Source organism: Lonchura striata, chromosome 2 (assembly GCF_046129695.1).
Source record: "Lonchura striata isolate bLonStr1 chromosome 2, bLonStr1.mat, whole genome shotgun sequence".
NCBI classification, from domain to species: domain Eukaryota; kingdom Metazoa; phylum Chordata; class Aves; order Passeriformes; family Estrildidae; genus Lonchura; species Lonchura striata.
This window is the reverse complement of record NC_134604.1, coordinates 26,832,544-26,846,985: the sequence shown is the minus strand read 5'-3', so window position 1 is coordinate 26,846,985 and position 14,442 is coordinate 26,832,544. Positions and strand designations below refer to the sequence as shown.

General features: G+C 44.1%; 1 protein-coding gene across 2 annotated transcripts in view; it reads left to right on the top strand.

The window, feature by feature from the left end:
• The first annotated feature begins 8,902 nt into the window (after positions 1-8,902).
• B4GALT4 (beta-1,4-galactosyltransferase 4) overlaps positions 8,903-14,442 on the top strand; it is a 28,060-nt gene continuing 22,520 nt past the window's right edge. The window contains exon 1 of one of the 2 annotated variants that reach the window (XM_021549204.2): positions 8,903-9,032. The gene's annotated coding sequence lies outside the window, so the exon portion shown is untranslated. The other variant, XM_021549203.3, reaches the window with a different exon arrangement.

Here is a 14,442-nt window from a genome sequence, read left to right as displayed (position 1 = left end):
TATCAAAGTTCATTCTCTATTAATGTGGTAATCAAAAGAGAACTGGGTTCAGTTCTCCAAATCTGGAGTTGGTGGAGATGCGTGCTTTAAAGTGCCCAATGCACTGATGAGCGTATCACCACCATATACATGATAGCACACAGTCTTACATAGCCATTACATCAAGCAGCTTAATGAATTGTAATTCCCACCCATAATCAAATCCCCGAGGTACACTACAGACTTCTCCACCCTTCTGAATTACCCATCAAGTGCACCCAACTCCTTGAACAAAAGCAATCCCATGGATTGCTTTTGCCTTTGCCTGAGGCAGGAATTACCTACCTGAGGCAGGAATAACCCAGACTTTTTCCCCCAGCATATTTCTAATGTGCACTACTGAAATTTTACTCCATTCTCCAGTGTGTAAAAGTTTTGATTGAGCAGTGCCAGATTCCCTAGTGCTGACTAATCAGGTGGCTTTTGCTAAATGTTTGAAGTTTCCACCACCCATTGCTCTCAGCGCAGTCTTTAATAGTTCATTGCACTGCTGAGTTTTTCCTGGAGGCTGGTGTGCAATAGGGTGTGTAATATCCACTCAATACTCTGTTTTTGGCCCACTTGTCTACAAGGTTGTTTTGGAAGAGTCCCATTGTGTAACACAGTTGTTTATAGCCTACCAGGTCCCCACAAGACTTGCATTTCAAGGCCCAGGATAGTTTTCTGGGTGTCGTTTGGGGCCCAGAATATGTTTACAGCCCTCCAGAAAGTTCATAGAGGATTTGTGGGAGTTTGATGTATTCACTCTGCCAGGCCTCCTTGTATTTATACTTCAGCCACTGTCCTTCATACTAGAGAGTCTTTAACCACTTGACTTGCTTAATTGCAGCATGCTGCACATTCATGGATAACCTGTGTGACAGTGTGCATGGCCAAATCTACCCCTCAATCACTATCTCGTCTATAGCTGCATCTCTTTCTTGATGGCCTGAGGTGCCATGGGCCCACTGAGCTATAAATAATTCACCTTTATGTTGCCAATTCAGATCCACCTGAGCCACCTATTGGTTGTTTTGGTGTTCTGCAGTGGCCCGACTCATGAGCACATGAGCATTTATGTCATGCTCCTTCCCGTCCAGGTTCTCCACCCAGGCAGCAATATCCTGCCACAGTGCAGCAGCCCAGGTGGGTTTACCTCTGCATTGCTAGTCTGTTTCCATCACTGCAAACCCCTCCAGAGAGCATTTGCCATCATCCCTGAGTCAGTAGAGAGGTAAAGTATTGGCCATTTTTCCCATTCAACAGTGTCTAAAGCCAGCTGGATGGCTTTCATCTCTGCAAAGTGACTGACTCACCTTCTCCTTCAGCAGCTTCTGCAACTTGTCATAAGGGACCCCATACAGCTACCTCCCACCTCCAATGCTTTCCTACAACACATCAGGACCTATCAATAAACAGGGCATATTGCTTCTCTCTTCCTGATAATTTGTCATACAGTGCAGCCTCTTTGGCACATGTCACCTCCTCCTATGACCATATTTTTAAATCTTTGCCTTCTGGACAGTTCATCATCACTTTCAAGATTCCTGGGTGCCTGAGATTTCCTATTTGAACTCATTGTGTGATCAGTGGTATCCCACTTATTCCATGTAGCATCAATTGTCTGAATTGCAGAGGAAACTCTCCATTTGAACATCCAGTCCAGCAGAGCTAACCAGGGTGCCAGGAACAGCTCTGCTTCAGTACCAATCCCTTCTGAAGCAGCTCAAACCCCTTCATAAGGTGCAATTAACTCTTCTTCAGTTGGAATGTAGCAAGCCTTAGATCCTCTATATCCCTGACTCCAAAAGCCATGGGGTTGACCTTGAGTCTCCCCTGTTGCTTTCTATCAGAGGTTCCATGTCAGGTAAGTCTCCCTGGCTGCAGCAAAGAGCACATTTCTAACATCTTTCCCTGCCCAGACTGGCCCAAGGGCTATTGCATGAACGATCTCCCGTGTAATTTGTTCAAAGACTTGTTGCTGCTCCCGGTCCCATTTGGCACCACTCTTCTGCTGGGTCACTTGATAGAGAGGACTGTAATTTGGAATGTGCATTCTCCAAAAACCCATAGCAGCTAAGAAATCTTGCTAGATGCTGGACATGTGGCTGTTGTTTTGCTGATCACACCTACTGGGATCTAATGATGTCCATCTTGCCTGGGTGACATATAACATCTTCCTTGAAGTGTTAATTTTCCTTCATGTTTGACAGGAGTCACCTGCAAAGGACTTGTATCCCTTTTCCAATAAGCTTGTCAATGCCCCTTTCCCTAGAGAGCAACCCCAAATGCTCGGCTTCCCTACCTTCTAATTCCAGGCTGTCAGTCCCATTAGTGCAGCATAATGTGTTCACCTGGACAATAGATGAAAACTTTCCCCATAATGCATAACTTACTCAGTGATAGGGATCGAGTGGTGGTTACCTTTTGTTCAACTTCTTCCTCCTTTTCTTGGGATGGCCCTGCTTTGTCCCCCTTTACTAAATGAGCAGACTTTTGTGTCCATTTCTTCTTGTCTGTAGGGTGACTGACACTGGCATGGGTTGGGTCTCTGGTTCAGCTGCAGTTCCTGTCACTGGGGTTGGCGTAGCCACAGTGCCTAACACTTTGCCTTCAGATCCAGACCATATCATCCCCTTGAGGTACTGAAGAGTGTTGAACAGGGATCAGTAGGCACGGGCCAGGCCTCAGCACACCTCTGTGACTTGTGTCTGTCTGGAATTGACAGGGTAACAACAAACTTTTCCCAAATATTTATTCTGCACTTGTTCAGGGAGGTGGTTCCAAGACACTGGAGGTGCTCACTGTCCTAGGCACTTACCACATGATATCCCACACATCCTGCTTCCTTTAACTATCCAAACTCAGGGAATTCTCTTGGTCTTATTCTTAAATTGTTGTTTAACCATAAACATGACCTGGAACATATTCAACATTCCTGGAAATAGGACCATGCTGGTTTCAACATCCCAAGAACATTCACAAATTTCAAAATCCTCAAATACTAATGTAATTAGCCTGGCAGGAAAGGGTAAAGTGTGGAAGGATATCTCCTCCATAGGTTGTCTCTTGGAGGAGGAAAGAAAAAAGGTGTGATTATTGGTAGTTCCCAACAGATGGCTCTCGAAGAACAGAGGTATGCAATGCTGAGTACACAAACCAGATGAGTCTTGCAACCAGTAATTCTATCATATCACAAGCCAGCATTGCAAAGTACAATAAAATGATAACCTTAGCCCAGACCTCAAAGGTGATAAGGCCAAGAGAGGGAACACATGCTGCAAGTAAAGCACTGCATAATACAGCCCTGAGAACAAATGCAATGACATTGAGAGCAAATAAACCAATGTTGTGAGCAGTGATTGTTAAACCAACGCAGCGAATGCTTATAACAAATTTGTTTTAATGTCCTCTGGTCAGATCTGTCCTTACCTCAATGCTCAGTGCTTCAGGTTGGGTGCCGAAAACACCAGCTGGCAACCAAGTACCACCCAGACTCACTGCCCCACCCACCCCACAGAGGGATGGGGAGGAGAACCAGAAAACGGTCAAATCTGTGTGTTGGGTTAAGAACGACTTAATTATTGACATAAAGTAAGATATTAATGCAACTAGTAATAACTGTAATAAAAACAGAGATAATGGAAAGAGAGAGAAATAAAAGTCAATATAAGAAAAGTAAACAAGCCAACCGTCATGCACAATACAGTTGCTCACCAACCACTGACTGATGCCCAACCTATCCCCTAGAAGCCAACAGTGACTCCTGGCCAGCTTCTTGCAGTTTGTATAATGAGCACGACATTCTACGTATGGAATACCCCTTGGCCTGCCTGGGGTAGCTATTGTGGGCATGCTCCCTCCTAGTTTCTTGTGCACCTTCTCCCTGGCAGAGCAAGGGAAGCTGAAAAATTCTTCACTTAGGGTAAGCAGTACTTATCAACAATGACAACATCATTGTACAATCAACATTATTCTCATATTCAAACCACAGCACTGTACCAGCTACTAGGAAGAAAATTGACTCTATCCCAGCCAAAACCAGGACAGCTGTTCTGTTTTACTTTTAAAACAAGTGTCTGAAAGGGGCTCTGATAAAGTCTTTTTGGCTTATCAGTGTGATTTGGCTTGTTTCTGACAAAGAATTCTCCCTCTTCATTCCCTGCCAGCAGATAAGGGTCTGTGCCTTATGCATTCACTTTCCTTCCTTCTGCCTCAGCAGCATCCTCAGATAATTTCCATATCTACAAACTGGATCACAGCTGCTGCTCAGTGAACAGACTGATTGTGTCTGCTTCACTGCCCTCACACCTCAGCTTTGCTGATCCTTCCCCTTTAGCCACAGAAATGACCAGTGACAGCCCAGCTCTACCAGCAGACTGTGTCTGTAGTTCCCTGTCTGAAACTCTGTAATCCACACCTTGTACTAGGAAATCTGCCAAAGCAGATTCCATTGCTCCAGATCAGCTGCAAAAAAGACCCAAACAAAACAGCAAAATATTTAAGGAGACAAATTGTTCTTATCCTCAGTCCAGGTGTCTCTGAGGCCTGAGATGCCTGCTCCAAGAGAAATCTGATATTTGTGTGAAATATGCCCAGGAGATCTTAGCTGATGGAACTGTGCAACAAACCACAGTATGGTAGGAGACAGATCTGTGCTAATTCAACAGGGGTGAAATTCCTTCTTTCTCAGTCACAAATCTGAACAGCATTTCAAGTCCAGATACATGCAGATGAACCTTACAGCCGCTGTCCATTTTGACTAGAAGTAACTTTGCACTATTTATAAAAGTTAGGCTAATGACTTGAGTACACCTTTGGTTGGATGCTTTAAAGGTTTTCACACCCTCCTCCCTATCATTTTATGTGCTAATTGTTACGCCTACAAAATTCAATAAAATGGTGTGGAGACTTAGGTGTCTCACCTTTTCCTTTCTTATTTTCACAAGGCAATGTTAATGTGGCCAGAGCTATCACAGTGTGGCAATTTATACCCATCTACCCTCGATATAATATTTCAGAAATAACTTGCATTTGTCTGCCAGGATCCTTGTGTACAATCCATAGCATGTTGTATTTTTGTCACTGAATTCATCAGAGAGCTGCATGAGGTCCTTGCTTTCCTCATATTAGCAAGGAAACTGTAGTCCAGATTGAGCCAAGGAAACTAGTTCTGAGGAACAAGGATCAGATCAGGCAGAATGGGAAAGGTAGACCTTCCTTGCCAGGTTTTGTGAAATCCCCCTTAGTTATCAGTCTTTTAACTTATCCTTGCTTGGGACTTTATCATAAATCATTGGATTGTGTGTGTGAGAAGACCATCAAAGTACACAGGCCCAGGTTCAAAAAGACTCTTCTTTGATTAATGTGTAACTGCTGCAGGGTCTTAGATAAAACACTCCTACTGAGTCATGCAACACCAGTTTGCCCCCAGCAAACACTAACAGTATAAAATCTTCTATGCTGTAAGCATATTTGATTTTTCTATTTATTCCTTCCAATTCTCATTTCCTTTCTGTTATTTAGGTTAATGCCCTTTTCACCTACTTCTCACTTCTGCTATGCTTCATGTCTGTTTCCTGCTGTCCTTGAGAAAACATAGACCCTTTTTGCCGCTCATTCTCACTCCTGTTTCAAATCCCTTTTCTGTCTTATTGACTCAATTTTTCATTTTATCAAACACCTCCTCCATCTTTTCACTCCAGGGCTATTGCTCCACAACCTCTGGGGCATAAACAGGTGACCCGGAACAGGAACAATATCTTGAGTTTACCCTGAGAGCACCCAATGTGGATTCTGTGTCCAAGAAAACAGGTCTTCTAAGCATCTTCTAAAAGTATGTATTATAAACAAATTTATTTCAAGTCACTGATGTCTTTGTGAATAGGAAACTAACCTGCAGGGCTTCAAAACCTACTGCAGCTCAACAAATAGCAGCATTAACATAATCAGACCCAAGTGACCCATGATCCAATTCTGTTTGCTCAGAAATTCTGCCATTTCTATGGCATAGCATTGAGATAAACTAGTAGCATTAACAACCTGCTGAGAGGGATTTGATTTCTTAGGGAAACCTTTTATGTTGTGCTAGGCAAGTTGATGAGGTATCAGGTTTGCTGTTAATATCATTGCTGCTTCCGGACTGGAAAAAAAATTCTTTTCATCACCTCAGTTTAATAATGTTGCTCAGCATGCCATGTACTGTGTGACCTTCTGTGATGTAGCATCCCACTGAAATACCTACTGCTAAATTTACAGATAATTATTCATTGGATGGCATTATATCCACAACTAATGATCTTTGATCCTTTTCAAACATTTAAAAACTATCATTTTATCCATTGAAAACCTTGAGTCACTGGGACATTTAGGGAAAACCTTTCTTGTTCTACATTTGCAAGTTGTGTAGAGCTCAACAATGGTTGATATTCTGCGTAGGTTAAATTCAGTCCTTGTCATATTCTACAAGTGAGATTAAAACCAGAAGCTAAAGAGCACACCTAGGACAACCTGAATATTTGAGGTAGGGGAAAATGTAAGGTTTGCTTAATAAAAGAATAAAGATAGGTCACTGAAGGAGACTCCAGACTCAGAGCCTTTCTCAAGACTGTTCCCATGAGATCCACAAGGTTTTATTTTTTGGAACAAGCATAACATTTAGTCCAGAGAAAAGAAACATGGTTAAACAAAGTTAGACAAATGTTAAATTTGCAAGATAAGAATGTTTGTGGATGAAAACACACAGAGAGATTTTATAGAAATGCAGTGTTCTGTAGGTCATAAACAGAGTTAATTGCTGTTCTCAGAATGTTGCCCACATTCCCTGTAATCCCTGGCATAGGCCAATTTCCCATACATCCTTTAGACCCCTACAGCACAGTATTCCTGATGACTGCAAGTCCACACAAGGCTTTCAGATCCTCTGCATAACAGAGTTCGTTTCTAGCATCTTCACACATACCTTTGGCTATTTAATCTCTCCCTTCCCTATCCTATGACATCATCACCACAGTAATTTCAGGTCTCATTATTTGCTTCCTTCTCTTTGTTGGTCTGTAGGATGAGTGATTTGCTGCATGCACTGGGATTTAAGATACACACTGGTTAAATCTGTGGTATGAGGGTGAACTGACAAAGTGATAATGCCAATGCACTCTTGATGGGTCAAATAATAACTAACACTGTGGGTCACTCTCTCAGCAGTGTCTTCTGTATGTACAGTTCTGACTGACACAGCACTAACAGAAACATACTGTATTTGAGACCAATGCACTCTGGCAGATTTGTTTACAACCAGGAAGTAGCATCTGGACCTGACAATTAGATAACATCACTGAACTTGACTATCAATAGGTGGGACTGATGCCACTAGGAAAGGGGCTGCTCATACAGCTATTACTGCACAACTACTCACACCCCTTTTAATTTTGGATTATCAACATTCTTTACTATTTACAAACAGGAATGTAATACTATCCTTCATTCTCTCTTAGATCTAATTTTTGACAATTTTATTGTTTTGTCTTTATTTGATTTCCTACACTTTCAAGCAGAAACTTTCTACTCTCTGGTTCTTTCAACAGAGGTAATTTTTCTCCACAAAAGAAAGTTAATTTCCCCCTATTTTTGAAGGACTTTTGTAGTGCTTCACAGCAGATGCCCCGTGGGTGCAGCTGTATGAGGTGTGGGTGGTATATTCCTGCTCCTGGCAGGCACATATGCGGGCTTGCTCTAGAGCAGGGCTGCACCATGGTCATCCCCACTGCTCCCATTTTGCTTTCCTCGCTATGGTCAGTGAAACTGCTTTGTTGTTTGATCACATAATTTAAAATAATTGGCCTTTTTGGCAGGTACGGGTGGTTAGGTTGAAAAAGTTTGCATGATTAAACAAGCGATGCTAAGTTACAGCAATATTAACTTTGGTTAATCCATACAGTGATCACATGCATACTACAGGTAAAAACACCTTTGATTTTTGAGGCTTTTTCAAGTATTAACTTCCTAGTAACAGCACCTTCAGCCATATGCATGTTGGGCACCAAACTTGAAGGGGTTTTCTGCACTCAGAGTTCGACACCAAAAGCCCTGTTGTGATTTCACTTAAGGGAGGGGAACAACATTCCCGTTCCTGAGCAGCAAGGTTTTGGAAGCAGGCATTTTAAGTTCTTATCACTAAGAACTCCTGCAGAGCCCCACTTAATTTTTCACTGTAAAGAAGTGCTAAATATCACAGAGCCGCAGAATCACGGAGTGGTTCGGGTCGGAAAGGACCTTAAAGATTCGCTGGCTCCACCCCCTGCCACGGGCAGGGACATCTTCCAAGAGATGCGTCTTGAGAGGAAGTGAGACTCAGCTGCTCGGGAGCACCAGCCACGCAAGTGCTGTGATGCCCAAACTGTCGGAGCTCCAAAAAAACCAAAAAACAAAACCAAAACCCAGGCGGTTCAGCATTCCCGTAAATAGCAAGGGCTGGCACAGTTCTGTCACCGCCACCAACACGGCGGGTGTGCCGAGCCGCCGGCACGGTCCGAGCGGCGCTGACAGAGCCGTGCCTGCCGCGTTTGCTGGGGAGCGGAAAGCGAACAAGCGGCTGAGGGCGGCCGGCCGCTGCTCCCGGGATGGCCCGGCCGCTGCTCCCGGGATGGCCGGCCGCTGCTCCCGGGATGGCGCGGCCGCTGCTCCCGGGGTGGCCGGCCGCTGCTCCCGGGATGGCGCGGCCGCTGCTCCCGGGGTGGCCGGCCGCTGCTCCCGGGATGGCCGGCCGCTGCTCCCGGGATGGCGCGGCCGCGGCAGCATCGGCGGCGGCGGGAGGGGCGCTGAGGGGAGCGCGGGGAGGGGCGGGCGGCGCCAGGGCGCCTGCGCGAGCGAGCGGGTGGGCGGCGGGCCGGGGGCCGCGGCGGGAGCGTGGCCGTGTCCCTGTCCCTCTCCCTGTCCCTGTCCCTGCGGCACCGGGAGCCACGCCGGCAGCTTGTCCGTGCCCCGGCGGCCCGGGCGCGGTGGGAGGCGCGGGCCCCGTAAGTACGAGCTCCGTCGGTGAGGGGCTGCCCGCCCTGAGGGCGAGCGGTGGAACCGCGGGGCCGGGGTGGAAAGAGCGCTGGGGGTAACGAGTGCCCGGCCGGTGCTTCGGTTTGGGCTCGTTGGCGAAAGGAGAAGGTGTTGGTTTCATTGCACCTCCCCGGACTTGGAGCATCTGGTCCCTGGCCGAAACTGGGTCGTTCCTGTGCAGCTCAGGACTTCCAGCGAGTCCCTGTGCGTGTGGGGAGCCCCTCATGGAACGTCACAGGCAGGACGTGAGGGTGTGATCGTGCAAGTAAGTCTGCCGGGACGTAATGTGCATCATAGCATAGCTTTACTGAAAGAATTGGCAGTAGTTACATATTTAAAAATTACGTGACCGGTGGAAGTAGTTGATGTACTCGGGCTCGGGGATTGTAAGTCGGGAGGACGTCTGAAGTGCACTGTTTTTTGCATTTTAAGTACGGCTTTGGATGGTTTTGTGTTAAAGTAAATGCGGTACCGGATGTTATTTTCTCCATTTCACACGTGGAAACCGGAGCACAGGCAACTGATGCTCTTCACGAAACACTTTCTCACTGACAGGACATAAATTATTTCACTTGCTGCTCCAGATGTTAATTTGGAAGAGGCAGAGTAGTGATCAGTGGGCTTGAAAGGAGACTTGCACAGGTTCACAGAAGCTGTTGTTTGACAAAAATACTCCAGGTGATGATGGAAACAACTGCCTGAAAGGAGGTTGTAGCCAGGTGGTCTCTTCTCCCAGGAAACCAGTGACAAGACAAGAGGACACAGTCTTAAACTGTGCCAGGGGAAGTTTAGGCTAGACATGATGAAAAAATCCTTCATAAAAAGAGTGACTGGGCATTGAAACGAGCTGCTGGGGAGGTAGTGGAGTCGCTGTCCCTGGAGGTGTTTAAAAACAGACTGGAAGTGGCACTTAGTGCCATGGCTTAGTTGATAAGGTTGTGTTAGGCCACAGGTTGGACTCAAAGCTAATTCTGTGATTCTGTAAAATGTGTTTCCAGGTGTTGAGGGGGAGCAGAAGTGGAGCTACTAGCACAAGTAATCCAGAAGGTTTTATTTCTGAATCATAATATAAATACTTTAAAAGTAGAGCTCTGATAAGATTTGAAACCTTGCAGCCTGTAAGAATTTTACAGCATTTTGGTAGTAATAGTCAAAAAGGACAATATGTGTATTCAGTTTGTTTATCTCAAAGAGTTAACAAAGAGTATCTCTTGTGGATTTAACATTTTTTCTACCCCTTCATTTAACAGCTGTGGAAGTTCCCAATAGACAGCTGAGACAGTTTACAAGACAGTTTTCAACAGAGAGGTTTAGAGAAAAGGAAGGTGAAAGTTTGATGTCTTTGAGATAGCTACTGTTCAAAGAACCTGAAGAAATAAACTTTGGGATCAGTTTGCAGTCCTCGGCTTAAACATTTACAGTTTTTGTCAGTGAAGTTGGTAGCTACATGAGATGCTTGAAGTATTTTTTTTTCTTTGCCAACTCAGTGATGATTCTCTTGATCTTTTTTTGTTAATTACAAACACTGATTAAATTTAGAATATGTAGAAGAACAACTTTGGGGTTTTGTATTATTCTTTCTCACTGCTCAGCTTGGATAATGTTTCATGAACCTTTTTTAACAGGGTGAAGTATCACCTGTCATCCAAGATAATGCTCCTGAGATAGTGTAATGAGTTTTCTTGATAAACACTTCCTTTAGGTATGATTGATCATGTTTTTAATTTATGTGGGTATTTCCTTGTCATTTCTGTAAAAGCTGTGTTTGATTTCCACAAATATGTTTCAGCTAGAAGTAAGATATTTGCTACTTCAACTTTGAAAAGCTTGGGGTTTTGTTTTTCTCTGGTTTGAGTTGGCACATCCATCTCTTTTAAATAATATGTAGGAAATTAATAGAAATGAGGGATGCTTGATTGCTGGCTTTCTATTGTATGATCTTAAATGTAAGTTAGCTTTATGAGTTTGGTGAACTTGGCTTTTGTTAGTTTGAAGGAGTTGTGCCTTGAGATTCTGTAGCCTAGTTGAATGATGCAAGAATTTGGTTAAATTTTTTTTATTTTTTTTTTTTTCAAATATGTAGTTCAAAAGTCACCCAGCAGGTCTGCTGCTGGGATAGCTGTTTTTTTTTTTTTTTGCTTCAGAGGCTGGAGGTTTTGCCCTGCATACAAATGGGTCCTTGAAAAGAATTTAAAATTATTGGAGAGTGCTTCCTTCACTTTTTCTCTTTATGGGTTTCAACATATTTAGGGTGTTTTATAAGTGTTTTGTCTTCTGTCTGAAGTGCTTTGGCACGCCTACAAGTAACATGCCTTACAGCTACAATTGGGTCATCTTGGTGTCCTGAGAGCAACAGCTGAGTAAATATTTATTTATCAGGAAGTGAATAGTAAGATAAAGTTATCATGCATTGTAATTTAGATAATCCTTTTAAACGGATACAATGGTGACTGTAAATGTTTGCAGTTACATGTAATAGCAATGTATTTGGATCTGATGTTGGTGGGGCATCATCAGCACTGATCTTTATGCTTCCCCTCAGTCTTCAGTCCTGTAGTTGACTTCTGAACTTTTGCATCTAATTTTGTTCATCAGTGAGATGGGAAGGGGTTAGACCTGCACAGTAATGAGAAGTGAGGGGTTGGAAAGGAGCCATTTCCCCCTGCTCTGCTTCTGAGTTAAGTATCATCCCTCTTGATCTCTCTTCTTCCTGGAAAGAGAGAGAGCCTGTCTGCTGCTCAGGTGAGGAGAGTTGGGGAGACAGGAGCGCTTTAGTCCTGTGAGGGTAGGGGAGGAGGAGCCCAGTCACAACTCCCAAGCAGGATCTGGTTAGGTGGGGGAAGGAAATTGGTAACTGAGGGTAAGAGTGATAAGCCATCTTCCTCTGCCTGAAGTTTTACTGAGCTGCTTGTCCAAAAGGTTTAATAATATCCTGACTCTCAGGAGTATGTTTTTCAAATTTCTTCTGCAAGCACTTGATTAAAATTTCTTGTTGCAATGTTGCACTCATTTTAAGCTCCAACATGTTGTTCTAGGCCATATCACTTCCTAAGGATTTTAGTTAGAGCTCTTAAATTGTATGTTTGAAACTTTTCTACTGCATAAAAATCCATCTGTGGATTGGTTGAAAGCAGGCATAGCTGTAAATTGTGTTTTAACATGGAAAAAGTCCCATACATTTAATAGCTTAATGAAGTCATGCTGTCTGCAGAGCTTTTTGATGGATATCTTTGCAGTAGGCCCTGAGAATTTGTAATCCTTACTGGGATAAGACTGCAAAAGTAGTAAAGAAATAAATCTGTTCATACCTAAGGAAGCTTTAGCTGGAATGTCTTTGGTGCTGTTCTTGTGCTGAAGCACCTTCATGAGAAACAAATAACTGTTCTTAGTTATGCTTTCATAATACATGTTCAATTCTATTAATTTTCTCTTTTTTTCAACTTTGTTCATAGATACTTGTAAACTGAAAATTATACATGTCCACAGGTCTACAATACTTCTATATTGTTTTAGCTATCTGTGGTTGACACTTTCATTTAAAAAAATGTATTGTGAAGCTTAAATAAGAATATGTGATACTGTAATGTAGTGGTTTTCTCAAGTGTTAGTATACTGTGCAGGAGAGAGTTGAGTGAGGAATTTGACCAGGAATGTGTTGAAGTGTTTTTGTGAAGTGTCAAGGCCTCTGGCCTCTGTCATCTATACTGACTGATGCCACACCAGCAAGGCCACAGCTGCCAGAAAAAGGCAGAGTATTGCCGAGTTGAGTCGTGACCTGAGCATTCCATGACACATGAGGTTCCTGTGTTCACAGAGATCTGTTTTATCATGTGCTTTTTCAGGATATTCCACTCATCTTGGATGGGAAGGTGTTTTTAAAAAGTGTTGTGTTGCTTAACAAATATTTCTGGGGTAAGCATTAGGGAGCAGTGGGCTGTGCCAGAACTGTCTGCTGTATCCCTCACTCCGTTGCTCTGGCTGGGCTCGGGCCGAAGTGCCGTGTCTTACAGTGAGGTCAGTGGCTCAGCTGTAGTTGTGTAACAAGAGGGGCCATTCATAAATGTGTTTCTTGGCCTAGAGACGCTAGATTGCATTTCCTAGCGTAGCACCAGAGTTCACTGTGCCTCAGGAAAGTGACAAGTGTACTGCAGGATTGGAGTAGCACCCACTCATTTGCTATGGCTGGGGAGAACTCTCTCCCCTGATTGTGTAGTAGTCAGTTCCATGTTGTAGCAGGAAGAGATTCCTTGAAAGAAGCTGCAGCCTGTGGCATCCTGGCCTGGATCAGCAACAGTGTGCACAGCAGGATTGGGGTAATGATTGTCCCCTTGTACTTGGCACTGGTGAGGCCACACCGTGTGTCCATTTCTGGGCCCTCACTACAAGAAGGACATTGAGGTGCTGTAACAAGTCTGGACAAGGGCAGCAGAACTAGTGAAGGGTCTGGAGCAAAATTTCTGTGAGGAGCAGCTGAGGGAGCTGGGGTTGTTTAGCCTGGAGTAAAGGAGACTGGGGAGAGACCTGACCTCTCTTTAGAACTACCTGAAAGGGTCATTCTCTTCTCCCAAGTAACAATCAACAGAAGAAGAGGAAATAGCCTCAAGCTGCAACATCAGATTAGATGTTGGGAAGCATTTCTTTATGGAAAGGATTGTCAAGCCCTGGAGCAGGCTGCCCTTTGAAGTGGTCGAGTCACTGGTTCTGGAAGTATTCCCAAGTCTTGCAGATGTGGCGCTTAGGGACACGGTTTAGTGTGGGCTTGGCAATGCTGGGTTAGCAGGTGGACTTGATGATCACAGAACTTTTCTCCAACCTAGATGATTCTATAATTCTGTGACCTGCATTCCTTGTCCCCCTGCACTGTTGTGGGTTGGGAAGTGGATAATGTGGGAATGAATGACTGAAGTTGAGCCTGGGAAGAAGGAAGTGTACTTTTTGCCTCTCACCATCCTACTCAATTTTTAATTGACAAAAAAATAATTTTCGACAGGTTGAGTCTGCCTTGTCAGTTGGTAAGTGACCTCTGAGTCTTTACCTCCCCCTCTTCTGTTCCAGAGTGGTAAAGTGAGAGCCTAGCAGCCAGAAAATCAGGAACACACATTCAAAGGACAATGGACTTCACACATACCAGTGCTTAGGGACTGCTGCATTTGTCTAATGCATTCCCTGTGGAGACAGTTGCTCAGCTTATTGATCATAAGAGCAGACTGGAACATGGGAATAGCACTCCTTGTTCGGGGTAACGTGGAGTGGAAGAACAATGGTGTCCCTGTTAGGGATATGCAAGATAATGAGACGCTCCTATTTTCTTCTCTGTCCTGAGCATGTCAGAGCTAAAAATGTAGGGAAAGTTGTTTTTCAGTGCTTTTCTGCTGTGAT